The following is a 15145-nucleotide window of genomic DNA, read 5'->3' on the forward strand; positions in this document are numbered from 1 at the left end:
TTATCATATATAATATGGTAGTATTTTTACTTAAATTTCACATACTCTTTCCACTTCCTTTTGGAAAGTTACTGCCATCCTTTCAGAACTATTTAATTCATTCACTGTCAAAAATGTGGTGACAACACAATTTATTCTTTCCTTACTTTTATCTTTGAGCAAGTGCTTTACCTTTTCAGCCATATGGATTTGGTAATGCTTTCTCAGTATCATGTTAATTTCAAGATACCTGTTTCATAAAAGGTCCCCTGAATTTGTTTACCAAATTAATCAAAAGCATGTATGTAGAACTTTTAAACCTTAAAACCTGTTGTCAGAGCTAGGGAAATATAACCTTAGAAAGATAACTTATTTCCCATAAGAGTTAGTAACTATTTTTGTCGTGTTTTAGAGGAACAACAACTTGATGGGAGAGTAAAAATGTGACCTGCTTTTAATATAGTATGATTTGATAAAAGAAGCAGTCAGAAAGCATTATAAATGTATCCAACTGAAAAGTCAAAATATTTAAAAAACATCTTTTCCAAAGAAATGTATATACTGTATTAGCTTTCAACCAGGTAACAGAGATTTTCTGTATTAGAGGTGATGTATTTTTTAATTTCTTCATTATAAAACACACATAAAGAAAACCACAGCTCGGCCTTAACGCCATCTTCTTAGAAACCTCTGCTCCATGAGAGCCAAGTGATGGAAGAAGCGGATGCGCAGGCTGAAGCGCAAAAGAAGAAAGATGAGGCAGAGGTCCAAGTAAACTGCTAGCTTGTGTACCCATGGAAGCCACAGGAGCAGAAATAAGGGAAGCTAGAGGCCAGGGACACTGGTACAAATTGTTCGACTGCATGCCTGCTATTGAGAACTTGTCGATGGATGTAGAACGTAAAGTCTGATCTCCGCAACCACCTTTTGAGAGACCCACACTGCTCTTACAACAATAGTCCCTTTTGGTCCTTTGCCCTGGACCTGTGACATTCTGGACTGGTTCTGTTATCATTTGTGGCTGAGTGTGTACAATAAATCATTTCTTCTTAGCTGAAGAAAAAAAAGAAAACCACAAAAAATAAGTGTATATTTTAATAAGCTACTACAACAGAAGCACTCCTAGCACCACACTCAGGTCAAGAAATAGAATTTTGCCAGGTGCCCAGAAATACCACCACATACTTTATCACAATCTTAACTTCTTTCCAGTCCCCAAAAGTAATCTCTGTCATGATTTTTAATCACTTTTTTGTATACTGGTATATTTTTATCACCTAAATATACATCCCCCCAAAATATAATTTAATATTATCTAATAAAAACACTTCAGTGTGCCGCTTTAATGTGTCTCTTAAATCTATTTAATTATAAATTCCTCCCCCATTCCTTTCTTTTTCCTTAAACTGTATCTGTAGAGACTGCAGTGTCCAACATCTGGATTTTGGTATTTGCATAATCATGGTGGGGTGCAGTATGTTTCTCTGTCTTTTAAAAATTCTGCAAGTTTATGGTCAGTTTTGGCAAGACTATGGGATGGTGTGTCCTTTTACCAGAAGGCACACAGTGTCAGGCTGTCTGTCTTTTGGGTGTCTCTCTTTTTTGATGTTAACAGCTATGGATGCTCAATGCATAGATCCATTAAGTCATTAGGGTTGCAAAATGGTGATATTCTAATTTTATTACTAATTTTTCATTTGTTAATCAGGATACTTTATAAAAAGACAGTTCCACTGATCTTTTGTTTTCCCATTGGTTGAATTTGTATAATATAATCAGGATAAATGTTTTTTTTTTCTTTACCAGTTTTCAAGATAATGAATTGATTCCCCTGAAGGTAATCAATTAGTTTTTGGGTTTTTTAAAAATAACATTATGATTAGGCTCCACTTATAGGTGAGATCATATGGTATTTGTCTTTCACTGTTAGGTTATTTCACTTGACAGTAACCAGAGGGGGTGGGGGAGAGGGATAATGGGGAAAAATAGGGGAAGGTCCATCAAGGAGCATGTATAAAGGACACATGGACAAAGACAAAGGGGCTAGATTCAAGGGTGGGAGGCAGAGGTGGGTGGGGGCTGAGGTAGGGTGAAAATGGAGACAACTATACTTGAACAGCAATAAAAAAGTAAAAAATAAAATAAATAAAAATAACATGAAATTCATGGATTTAAACATATTTGAATAGTTTTTATAAATTGTAATTGTTATCCTCTTGGAAGCTGATTGTCTTATCTTTAGACAGTGGGAGCCTCTTCAAAGTGGCTCCTTTTTTTGTCCCGGTAGCTTTCCTGCTATCTGGTATGACAATCTGTTCCATACACATCCTGTACATTTCCTATCCCAGTCCTGAAAATAGCCATTTCTTCAAAAAGCTCTAGTTTCTTTTATTTTACTTTTATTTTTCAATCACAGTTTGCATTCATTATTATTTTGTATTTGTTTCAGGTGTAGCACAGTGGTTAGACAATCAAATACTTTGCAAAGTGGTTCCCTTGATATTTTAAGTACCCACCTGCCACTGTACATAGTTATTACAGTGTTATTGACTATATTCCCTATGCTGTACTTTACATCCCTGGGACTATTTTGTGATTACCAATTTGTACTTCGTAATCCCTTCACTTTTTTCACCCAGCTATCCAAACCCTCTCCCCTGGGACAACGATCAGTCTGTTTTCTCTATCTGAGTCTGTTTCTGTTTTGTTTGTTTATTTTGCTTTTTAGATTCTACATATAAGTGAAATCATAAAACAAATCGTATTTGTTTTTCTTTGACTGACTTATTTGCTTAGCATAATACCCTCGAGTTCCATCCATGCCATCACAAATACTAAAATTTCATTCTTATTTATGGCCGACTAATGCTCCATTGTATATATGTATCACAGCTTTTTTAACTACTTGTCTATTGATACACACTTGGGTTGCTTCCATATCTTGGATATTGTAAGTAATGCTGCAGTGAACTCAGGGGTGCATAAATTCTTCTAATTACTATTTTGGATTTCTTTGGCTATAAATCCAGAACCGGAATTGCTCCAGACTGTTCCAGTTTTAATTTTTTTAGGAAACTCCATACTGTTTTCCACAGTGCAGAAGAATTCCCCTTTATCCACATCCTCGAGAGCACTTGGCATTTGTTGATTTACTGATGATAGCTATTCTGACATGTCCCAGGTAACATCCCATTGTGGTTTTAATTTACATTTCTCTGATTATTAGTGACATTGAGCATCTTTTCATATGTCTGTTGGCCATCTGTATGTCCTTTTTGGAGAGGTGTCTATTCAGGTCCCATGTCCATTTTTTAATTGGATTGTTGGGGGGTTTTTTGGTGTTGAGGTATATGAGTTCTTTATAAATTTTGGATATTAACCCCTTATTGGATATATCATTGACAAATTTCTTCTTCCATTCAGTAGATTGTCTTTTTGTTTTGTTGGTGGTTTCCTTTGCTGCATAAAAACTTTTTAATTTGATATAGACACATTTGTTTATTTTTTATTTTTTTCCCCTTGCCCAAGGAGATAAGTCTGAAAAAAATTTTGCTCTAGTTTCTTTTAATGGAAAAGTGTATTTTAAACTCAAATTTGGGAGCTAAGGATATTGTATTGTTGTTATTGATTAGGTCATTGTTTCTAGGTTTCTTTATTAAAGCAGAGATATATATGTATATATGTATGCGTGTGTATGTATGTATGTATGTATTCAGAGTGAGTTCATGTTGATATTTGTAATTTAAATTTAGGATTACAGGGTTTTTAATTTATCCTCTTCTGTACATCTGTGTCTTTTCTCTTCCATGCCAAAAATCCTAGTACAGAGGCATGAGTTATCATATCTTATAATTACTTGTTTATTTTATCCCATAGTACGTACCTAACAGTCTAGAATAATCATAATGATATCACCATTACTAATGTAAACTATTAAGAACATTCAAAAACTTTTTGCCTGTTTTCTCATTTTTCCCCTTTTGTTTTTAAATAGTTGTAGTTTATTTACATTATTGGAGAATATAGTCATTACATATAGTGCTCTCTTTTAACCCTCATCTTATCCTCTATGTGTTTTTGGTTTCACTATTTAGTTGAACTGTCCCTTTCATGTGGGGATTTAGAGAGATTCAAAACAATAGTGCCACCAATGCCACATTGTCATAACATGTTCATGGTCCTAATAAACACTTTTAGTTTGAGCCAACTTTTTGTGAACAGTTTAAGACCTGTTTGTATTGATGTTTTTGCATGTGGATGTCCAGTTGTTCTAGCACTGTTTGTTGAGAAGACTATTCTTTCTTCATTGAATCACTTTTACTCTTTTGTAAGATATAGTCAGTGAAGCTATCAGTCTGTGGATCTATTTCTGGGTTCTCTATTATGTTCTATTGACATATTTCTCTTTGCTTTCACAAAATAACTTTTTTATATATTATGTTGGCTGTTGTAATAAATAATTCGATGGACCAGAGGATTTTATTAATATAAGCATATAAGTTGATAACTTTCAGATACCAAAAATTACAGATAAGGGAGTGTTTATATCTTCTACTAGATATGTCTGTTTTTCTAAGCTTGTAAGACATTTTTATATTTATCCTGTATACAAATATCAGATTTCATTGAAAGTAATTAAAAATAAGAGATGTATCCATTTGAAAACAACTGTTACTATTTTATTTTTAGTTGATATATTTGGATAAGTAAATATGTGGAGCAACAGGGAACTGTCATTCACTGCTTATTGGAAGTAAATTAGTAAATCACTGTGCAGAGCATTTTAGAAACAGCTAGTATGGTTGAAGGTGTGAGTCCCCTATGCTAGGAAAAATTGGCCCACCCATACAAGGAGACATGTACCATAGTATTCATAGTAACATTGTACTTAATAGCAAAAAAATTAGAAACAACTATATGTCCAGGAACAGGAGGATAAAAATCTCTTTTGTGGTGTGGTATTCAGAAGACGGAATACTAAACAGAAACGAAGGAACTAGGACTATGATTAAATCCCAAAAGAATAAGTTGAGCAAAAGGGAATAGCAGTATGATACAGAATAATAACATCTATATGAAATTTTAAAAGATTCAAAACAATGTTATATATTGATTGGGATAGTTCTAGATTTTTTTTTAATCATTGTTCAAATACAGTTTTTTCCTTTTTACTCCCAATCCAGTCCCCCTTCCCACCCCTCCCCACTTCCCTCCCATTACCACCCTCCCCTTAGTTTATGACCATGTGTCCTTTAAGTTTGTTCCTGTGAACCCTTCCCACTGTCCCCTTAAATTCCCTCTACTCTCTTCTGTGGGCAATGTCAGCCTGGCCTCTATTTCAGTGTCTTTGGTTACATTTTGCTTGTTTCTTTGTTTTGTTATTTAGGTTCCTGTTAAAGGTGAGATCATATGGTATTTGTCTTTCACTGCCTGGCTTGTTTTGCTTAGCATAATGTTTTCCAGCTCCATCCACGCTGTTGCAAAGGGTAGGAGCTCCTTCTTTCTTTCTGCTGCATAGAATTCCATTGTGTAAATGTACCATAGTTTTTTTGATCCATTCATTTACTGATGGGCATCTTGGTTGCTTCCAGCATCTAGCTATTGTAAATTGTGCTGCTATGAACATTGGGGTGCATAGGTTCTTTTGGATTGGTGTTTTAGTATTCTTAGGATAGAGTCCCAGCATTGGGGATAGTTCTAGATTGATGTAGTAATAACATAATAGGAATAAATACAAAATTCATAACAGCAAGGCCGCTGGGGAGAAAGGGAAGGGAATGAGATCTGGCACGTTTTGTATCTATATTTTTTAAAGATTTTATTTTATTCTTAGAGGGGAAGGGAGGAAGAAAGAGGGAAGTAGAAACATTGATGGCATAAGAGATACATCAATCAGTTACCGCTCGCACACCCCCAACGGGGGACCTGGCTTACAACCCAGGCATGTGCCCTGGCTGGGAATTGAACCGGTGACTTTTAGGTTTACAGGCCAGCACTCAGTCCACTGAGTCACAGCATCCAGGGAGTGTATCTGATATTTTATTTCATTAGAAAAATTGTTGCAAAGGGGTAGTATTTCATAAAGTTTGTTTTCACATTTATCATATTGTTCTCTCTTTTATGTGTTGTTGAATGTTTCACAATAAAGAATTAAAAATGAAGTTTGCCTTTTATGTTAAAAGGTTTTGCAAAGTGAGGGGTAGGAATATAGATTTAAGAATAAATTCTAATAAGCTAGAATTTTGGTTGCTACATAATTTTTTTTTTATTGATGAGAGAGAGAAACGGGGGGGAGGGAGAGAGAGAGAGATTTGTTGTTCTGATCAGGGATTGAACCAGAAACCTTGGCATATTGGGATGATACTCTAACCAACTGCTTTACCCCTCCAGGACATGCATAATCTTTTAAATAACCTGGGTGCCCACTGGTAAAAGTTTTCAGTTCCAGAAAAAGAAACTCTAAATAAAATTTTTTCTGATTTATATATTGGATGATTTTAATAGGGGTCATAATATGTATTCTCTATAGCTAAAGCAGAATTTTGAGCCTATTTCCAGTTCACTGTGATTGCTTTTCTGATTTTTGTGCTTTCTTAATTTTAAAATATCTACCAGAGAAGGCATCAATCATATTGACTGTATATACCTTTCCTTCTCTATATTGTATGTCCTTTGATGACTTTTGGATCAGTTCTTTTACTTTTCTCAAATACAGTTTTGGGTTTTTTTAAGAATAAAAAATCATCTCAGTATGCATTTTTTTTCAACTAGTTCCCACCTTAAAGTTGACTAATTTAAACTTGACTGAAACACTTCACTTTAGGAATGATACAGCCAACTTGTTTATCCTTGAAACTGGGAAATTCCAAGAGCTTTAGGACTCATAAAGTCTGTATTTTTTCTGCTCTTTCTTTGCTTGAAATTTCCCTTTGTTTTTTTAATCTATTGATGTTCAGTTACAGTTCTCCCACCTTTTTCCCCATTGTTCACTCTTATGAAATTTTCAGTTCACCACACAGTTTTGTTTTGTTTTTTTTTTTAAAGCAAAGCAACAAAAATGAACCATTGAGCCATGGTCATCTGTGTCTTGACTGGTATCACAATCTCACTTCATTGGCCACTACTAACATTGCACAGCCTGTGGTTTCATTCATACACCACCTGTTTCTGTGATATTACCTTCCTTGTACCTTCTTATTACCTTAGAATTAAAACAGGGACCTTTTCCTTCATATTCTCAGACTTTCAGCAGGTCACCACACATTACAGAAGTCTTTATTTTTATCCCTTGATTATCTAAAACTGTTCTTCCCATTCTCACTGTTATACCTTTTCACTCTGCCTTTGTTAGAACTTTTTACCATTTTTGTTATCATAGGCATTCCCACTTGAATTATAATGACCAGTTCCTGAAACTCCTGGTATATATTTTAGGAATCTTTGAAGAGTTATTAGACTTCAAAATTCACTAAACCTGTGGAGTAGTTGGAGATAGGATTCAGATCAAGAATTCAAAGTTGCTAAAAGAGTAAATCTTAATGTGCTCATCACAAGAAAATAAAATTTTTGTGACTAAGTATGGTGATAGATGTTAACTAGATTTATTGAGGTTATTATTTTGTCATTTATACAAATATTGAATCATTATGTTCTATACCTGAAACTAATATAATGTTATATGTCAGTTACCTCAATTTAAAAAAAAAAAAGAAGGAAAGGAAAGGAGGAGAGAGAGAAGGCAGACCAAGAATGTTCTCTGAGAAAAGGTAATTCTTGACCATAATATTTGTAGAGGACAACAATAAGCATGCCTCCTGGAAGATGAGAGTAGACTTCAAGTTCATCTTGCTAGGTTACATGGCTATCACCAGCCATAGTCCTCTCTTTTTAGATTCTTCTCTCTTCTTTGTGATTTTTCTTCAGGGCATTGTCACTTAGCATTTCTCCCTTCATTACACACCATATATTTCATTTCTTTATCTTAGCATTATATCTTGGCCTGATCATGTCATGACTAATACTTCAGTCTGGGAGGGAAACCTGGCCGCACAAACATAAGATGAGAGAGGTCTTAGTCTGTGCAAGTTTGGATTTTTAAAAAATCTGTTCTTTCTTGGTATTTTGCAATAACTACATAATTTCTATTTGCTGTTTTCAACTTATTTGCAGATGACTTGCTAAGAGAACATCTTAAACCTAGAAATCATATTAACACATTTTACCACATTGTTCTCTAGTCAATAAGTTATGTTTTAATAACTTTTATTGATGTGTGTTCTTATTTATTTGTTACTCTTAGAGAACCTCATTTTTGACTGAACTCAGACTTAGAGGTAGGAGCTCTCAGAGAGGACAGCTTCATCTCTTGGCAGTCTGTTCCTGGCATTTTCTTTGGCCCCTCCTTCAGCTTTGTAGCCAAAAGTTTAGTATATTCTGCAGCCTGTTCCTTATTTTTCTTAGTACGTTGTTCCTTCAGATCAATTCACCGACGCTTGTATTGCAGGACACGTGGAGTAACAGGACACTGAATCTTAGGTGCTGTGGTCCTAGGTTTCTTACTTTCTTTGGTTAGGGGCTTTCTCACCACTTGTTGGGGGAACATCATCTTCTTTAAAGAGGCTGAAAATTTGCAGATACTGCTAGCTCTTTTGGGCCCCAGGGGACAGGGCACAGTAGTATCAGTGAGACCAGGAGTATCTTTTTTCCCCTTTTCTTACAATGACCAAGTTGAGAACACTGAGATTGGCATCCACAGTGAAACCCCAAACAGATTTGTGCTTTCGCCCTCTAGTCCTTCTTGGTCTATAATAGGAGTGTCCCTTACTCAGCAGCACACAGACTAGGCCATGGGTCAAGGCACCCTTTTTCATAGGAAAACCTTGCTTGTTATTCCCACCACTTATTCAACCACATAACCTTTCTACTCTTCACCCAGAGCATCTGCAGCAACTCCTGTGGCCATATGCTTCTCGTAAAATGTACAAAGTCTGTGTTCATTGTTCACTTCAATGAGTTTCTGGCAGCCAGTGGCTGGGAAAGAGATGTTCAGCTTCATCCTGAAGCTGCTGACCTTCTCTGAGGCACTATGAAAAAAAGCTAATAACTTTTTTTAAAAGGCTGCTGGAAACCCTTCCTTTTCATAATCTTGGTCCACCACATTAGCATTTTCCTAGAAAAACTGAAAGACTGAAATTTTCTTCTTTTGCATCCAGTTGCTCATTTTTATTGATGATTGTCTTTTTCTCTCTACTCATATACAGAATATCTTACTTCTAATTCTAATTGGAAGCCCAGTCCATTTTCCTTTCAATTAAAAATATTAATATCACAATTAGGTAACATCTGAGTGTCATTTCAGTATTTTTGATTAACCAAAACTCTTGCACTAAGGTTCTGTGCTGTGTCAGTGAAATTATTTGTAGACATTTCCCCCTGTAGATTTACTGTCACTACACATAATGCTCATTTATTTTCTTATGATAGCTATACTTTTATCATGGCAGTATCTGTATGTACAGATTTCTTATTTTCATAGATTGAAATGCTTCTTTCTAATAATATTGTTTCCTTTTAAAACACATAATTATCAATTTAGATAAATTTAAAATCATGAAACTAAGTATGACCTTTGTACGTCTTACTTAAAATACACTCAGTTAGTGGTGTTTATTGAGCTGCTGTCATGTCAGGCATGGTGCTAAACATTGTAAATAAATGAAATCAGTTTTACATTAATTTCCAACCCACATTTTTTCTATATTTAAAATTGTCTTCCACATTTACAGCCTGCAACTGTAGGGGTGGGCAAAAGTAGGTTTAGTTTTGAGTACACAAAATAGAGTTTATTCTTGTATTGTTATTTATTTATTATTGTATTATTTGTGTTACAACTGCAAACCTACTTTTGCCCACCCCTGTATAGTGTCAGCCATAAATTCTAAATAACTAGATCTGGGTTTTATTGAGGAAAAGTAGCTCTCATTCTTTTTAACTGCAATCCTGGCTAAAGTATTCAGGACTTTCTCTTCAGGAAAAACAATAATAGCCACTTGTTATATTGAGGGCTCCTCTGTCCCCTGCATATTAGGTACATTATTTTTAATTCATATGGCAATTCAACAACACAGATTAATAAATCCTGGCCCTGGCTGGCATAGCTCAGTGGATTGAGCGTGGGCTGCGAACCAAAGTGTTGCAGGTTTGATTTCCAGTCAGGGTACATGCCTGGGTTGCAGGCCATGACCCCCAGCAACCCCACATTGATGTTTCTCTCTCTCTCTCTCTCCCTCCCTTCCCTCTCTAAAAATAAATAAATAAAATCTAAAATAAAATTTAAAAAATCCTTATTTTACTGCTGAGAAAACTAGTTTCCAGAGGTGAGTTTGCCCAAGATTGCAGAGCTGTCTGTCACCAAAACCAGGAGTCAGACCCTGTTATTTGCTGCTGCTTCTGTGTGGGGTGCTTGTGGCTAATGTACAGGATCAGGTCCAACTTGCATTTAAATTCTGAACCTAACTATGTCAAATACTTTTAAACATACAGATATTTTGGATTGTAATGCTACTGTCACTTTATTATATTTTAAGAGTGATGCAAACTTGACCCAGTCTGTTCATGACAATATACTACTCTCAAAAGATTCCACGGAACATCATAAAACAAACTTAAAGTTTTTCTTTTCAGGTGCAAAAACTAGCAATAATGTTTTGTGTTTATATAATTTATGTTGTGAGGAAAAGGTATAATTTTTATTTGCTTCATTTTAGAGATATTTTGCATTTATATTTACAAAGTATGCTCTTTATTTTCAGTACAACTCAATCTCATAATGAAGCATCTTTAAAAGAAATCAGTTTATTAAGAACTTTGCCTTTTAAACTTCCTCAGTCTTACAAAGGAAAGTTGCCTACATTATATGCTGCTTGACAAAAATAGCTTTAAGCTAGCGTCTTCCTCATTCCCACGGCTAACAAGCTCCATTGTCATTGCATAATTTGTCTCTTTGGTCACTTCACCTTTTTCTCATCCTGTCTCCTCTGTGGGATCCCCTCACCACATTTCAGCTTCCTAATGCCTTGTGGTTCTTCTCATTCCCTGACTGCTCACATAGAGAAAAATGTGTGCACTCATGTAAACTTATTTACCTGTGCTCGTGAGGCAGTGTGTCTAGCAGAGACCTTGGTTTTTAGAGTCAGACAGAGCTGAATTCAAGCTACAGCTGTCACTTGTTAACTTCGGGACCAGAGCAACTTATACCATCTCTGTGACCCTTATTTCCTTTATTTCTGGAATGTACAGTAGTTCCTCCTCATCCAAAATTTTACTTTCTTCAGTTTCACTTACCTGTGGTAACTGCAGTCTGAAAATAGTAAATGGAAAGCTCCAGAAATAAACAAAATTAACAAGTTTTAAATTGCATGCTGTTCTGAGGAGCATGATGAAATCTGTGCCATCCCACTCCATCCTGCTTGGGACGCGAATCATCCCTTTGTTTAGCATATGTTGCAGTACTTTACCACTTGTTATTCATTCAGTAGCTGTCTTGGTTATCAGATCAACTATCAAGATATCACACTGTTTATGTTCAAGTAGCTGTTACTGTATGAAAAGTGATTAGCACAGGACCCTGTTTTCTTCTTTATTACTGATGAATTTATTCTTTATTGAAACTTATGCACACTCAGTGTTTTTTTAATCTTTAAACCTTTATGGTATCTTTAATTAGGCCATGCAAGACATTTTCCTCCCCTACATGAATTTTAGCCATTTATTTGGAAAGACAGGAAGTCATCCTCTGACCTTCCTTGCTTTTTAGGGTTATCTGCGATAGGCAGTGGAGAAAAGGCATACATGGAGTCCATGGTCTTACTCCCTAAATTGGTTCTGGTACCAATTACTGTGTGTGTGGTTTCTCCACACCGCTTTGCAGTTCTTGAACACCAGCAGGTTGTCCTATGATTCAACTCAATTCTGCCATCTACTCAGAGATAGCATCAGAGTCCACAGGTTAAGGTTCAGTCCTGCAAGTCTGCCCTGCTCCAAACTTCAGACCCCACTTTGCAAGCCCAGGTTGTTGCGGGCTTGCAGACCCACCTGCTGTATATTTGCAGTTCCCATGACCTCCTCCTTGGACTTCAGACATCAATCACAAGTCAGGTGTTACCTGTACTAATGACCAATTGGTTATAAAGAGGTTCCCCAGACCCACTTACTTGGATTTGATTTATTTGCTAAAGAAGCTCACAGAACTCAGAGAAACATTTTACTTACTACATTCACCAGTATATTATAAAATGATATAACTCAGGAACAGCCAGATGGAAGAGATGCATAAGGCAAGGCGTGAAAAAGGTTTAAAGCTTTCATGTCCTCTACAGGTTCTTTTGGGTTTTTATGGAGGTTTCATTACATAGGCATGGTGGATTAAATCATTAGTCATTGGCTGTTGATTCAGTCTCCGCCCCTTTCCCTCCCTGGATGTCAGGGGTTGGGACTGAAAGTTCTAGACCTCTGATCAGAAGGTTGGCTCCATTGTAACAATCACCCATTCTTGCCTGCTTTCTAAAAGTCACCTCATTAACATAGCAAAAGACATCATTGTGGCTCTCAACACTTAGGAAAGGTCCCAGGGTTTTGGGAGCTGAGTCAAGAACTGTGGACAAAGACCAAAAATGTATGAAAAATACATTTTTGTCATCTAAATGACCAAATATGTAAGTATTATTTGGTAAATCACAACATTACACTCCCCTTTTAAATTATTTCTTTTGGTGATACTACAGAGCCCATTGGAGAGAGTCTCACTAATGTTTGGAAATGAAGGAGCCTGGCATCCTCTCCCTGGACCTTGAGCCTAACTCGTTCTGTGTCTAGACCACCATATAGCTGGGCTCCTCCTTCGAGGCTGTCTGTATGAGTATAGGCCCTACTCAGAGTCACCTGGCCTTTTCAGTTTTCTTCCCTGAGGATTCCTTTACAAAGCTTTAAGTTTTCTATAAGCATATATATCTTTAAAGATTTTATTTATTTATTTTTAGAGAGGGGAAAGGAGGAAGAAAGAGAGGGACAGAAACATCAGTGTGGTAGCTTCTGGAGCACCCCTACTGGGGACCTGGGCTGCAACCCAGGCATGTGCCCTGACTGGGAATTGAATTTGCAGGTTGGCACTCAATCCATTGAGCCGCACAAGCCAGGGCTCTGCGAGCATATTTTAATGGCATTAAAAAGTGCTGCTTTTTTGTTGTTGTTAATTCATAGTTTTAAAAAGTTTGTTGCATACCTACTACCAGGATAGCTTTTGGCTAGCTGCTACATGGATACAATAAAAAAAAAAGGAAATAGATTTAAACTTCAGTGAAAAACAGGACATATGAATAAACATTAGCAGGAAATAAAAAGCCAAAGTCACCATAGAGGCATCTGAGTGGGGAAGTAGGTATGGAGATGAGATCCCAGGAAGGAAGGACGCTCCCTAGCTGGAAGGAATCTAGAAACTGGGATAACATCTGGTTTTGTTCTAAAAAGGGTAAGAGTAGTTGGAAGGAAAAATCGAGTGAAGTTGTTCATAGACAAACTGAGACATATTAAAATTTTAAGAGTTTATTTGAGCAAAAATCCACTCCAGTTAGACAACGCCAAACTCAAAAAGACTTGGAGCACTCCACAGATGGGAACCAGGGGAAAGATTTATATAGAGATAGTGCAGAAGCGAAGAAAAAGGACATTATTTGACTGGCTATAGCCTAAAGCCTGATTGGTTATCATTCATGTTTTGATTTTTAACTTTGAGACATTTACAGGCTTAGATTTTGGTTTGCTTATGTGGGCCACCTTGGCATTAGAACTGTATCAGTCTGTGGCCTCCTTGCTTAATTAATTTCACAAGTTACAGAGCTCAGAAAATGCAGGGAATGTTTTAGTTTGAACTCAGAGTAAGTAATGAGCTGTAGGAGTTAACGCTAGAATTTGCAAGTCAGATCCTGTCCCTCCTTTGCTTATGACTTCTCATCTCATTTGGAGAAAAACCCGAAGTCCCTGAGAAGTAGCCTATAAACTACTACAGAATCTGTTCCCCTCCTCTAATTCCCACTGATTTCTTCCTGGCTCCCACTTTTCAGCCAGATCTGTCTCATGATCCTTCATCAGGCCAAGAGCCCCACCTCAGGGTGTTTGTTTCCTTTCTGCCTAGAGCTCTCTCCTCCCAAATGGCTGCATAGCTCACCTTTCACTTCTTTCAGGTCACTTTTATTAGAGAGTTCTTTCCTGACTTCTCTGTATAAGCTCCCCTCCCTACTCCTGCTGCTCCTCATTCTGCTTACTTTGCTTTATTTTCCTTCATAGTATTTAGGAAGTATGTATATAGGATCACTAACATCCTATGGATGTTTGTTTGTGAATTGTTGCCTTGTTTTCAGCCATTAGAGTGTGTGTTCTCTGAGGGTGAGGACTTAAACTGCTGTATTCCCAGAACCAGGACCATTGCCTGACACATAATTCATACTCAAATATTTATTACTCACAAAAGAAAAATAAGCAAAGAGAGAGTGAGGGAGGGTAGGAGTTTCTGTATGGGTCCTGCAGCCTTTTGCATTCTAGGAAGGGAAATAAAAATTTAATTCATTAGTCAATTGGTAGCCAATGATGGGTTTAAAAGGGAGAGTGGGAGCAAAAACTTTTAGTTGAGGAAGATTCATTTGGTGATAATTTTAGGATGGATTTTTTAGTAAAATTTGCATCAACTCCCTTTCACTTCTGTAAGCAGTATTATTTATGTGCTTTAAACAAACAGCCCTGACCTGTGTGGCTCAGTTGGTTGGATCATGGTCCCATAAACTGAAAGGTTGATGGTTTGATTCCTAGTCTGGCCACATACCTAAGTTGGGGATTTGGTCCCCAATACCAGAGGCAACATGTGAGAGAAGCATCAGTGTTTCTCTCCTCTCTCCCTGTTTCCCCTCTCTAAAGTGAGTGAGCATGTCCTCGAGCGAGGATTAAAAAAAACAAGCAAAAAAAGCCTTTTAATTTTGAAATCATTTTACTCCTAAAATAATTGCTGAAACTGCTAAAAGCTAATTCCCTTCTTATATTTTTCCCCCAGTTTGCCTCAGTGATAGTATTTGGGACAAATACTATATACATTACCACAGTACATCGTCAAATTCAGCAA

At 36.6% G+C, this 15145-nt stretch overlaps 1 protein-coding gene and 1 pseudogene across 1 annotated transcript in view; one reads left to right on the forward strand and one right to left on the reverse strand.

The window, feature by feature from the left end:
• The window catches only part of LOC123811567 (WD repeat containing planar cell polarity effector), a 382261-nt gene that overhangs the window by 127607 nt on the left and 239509 nt on the right, over positions 1-15145 (forward strand). The gene's annotated exons all lie outside the window — the stretch shown is intronic.
• LOC123811569 lies at positions 8285-9034 on the reverse strand (annotated as a pseudogene).

The sequence above is a fragment of the Phyllostomus hastatus genome, unplaced genomic scaffold (genome assembly GCF_019186645.2).
Source record: "Phyllostomus hastatus isolate PE091 unplaced genomic scaffold, TTU_PhHast_1.1 phas_scaffold_78, whole genome shotgun sequence".
NCBI classification, from domain to species: Eukaryota; Metazoa; Chordata; class Mammalia; order Chiroptera; family Phyllostomidae; genus Phyllostomus; species Phyllostomus hastatus.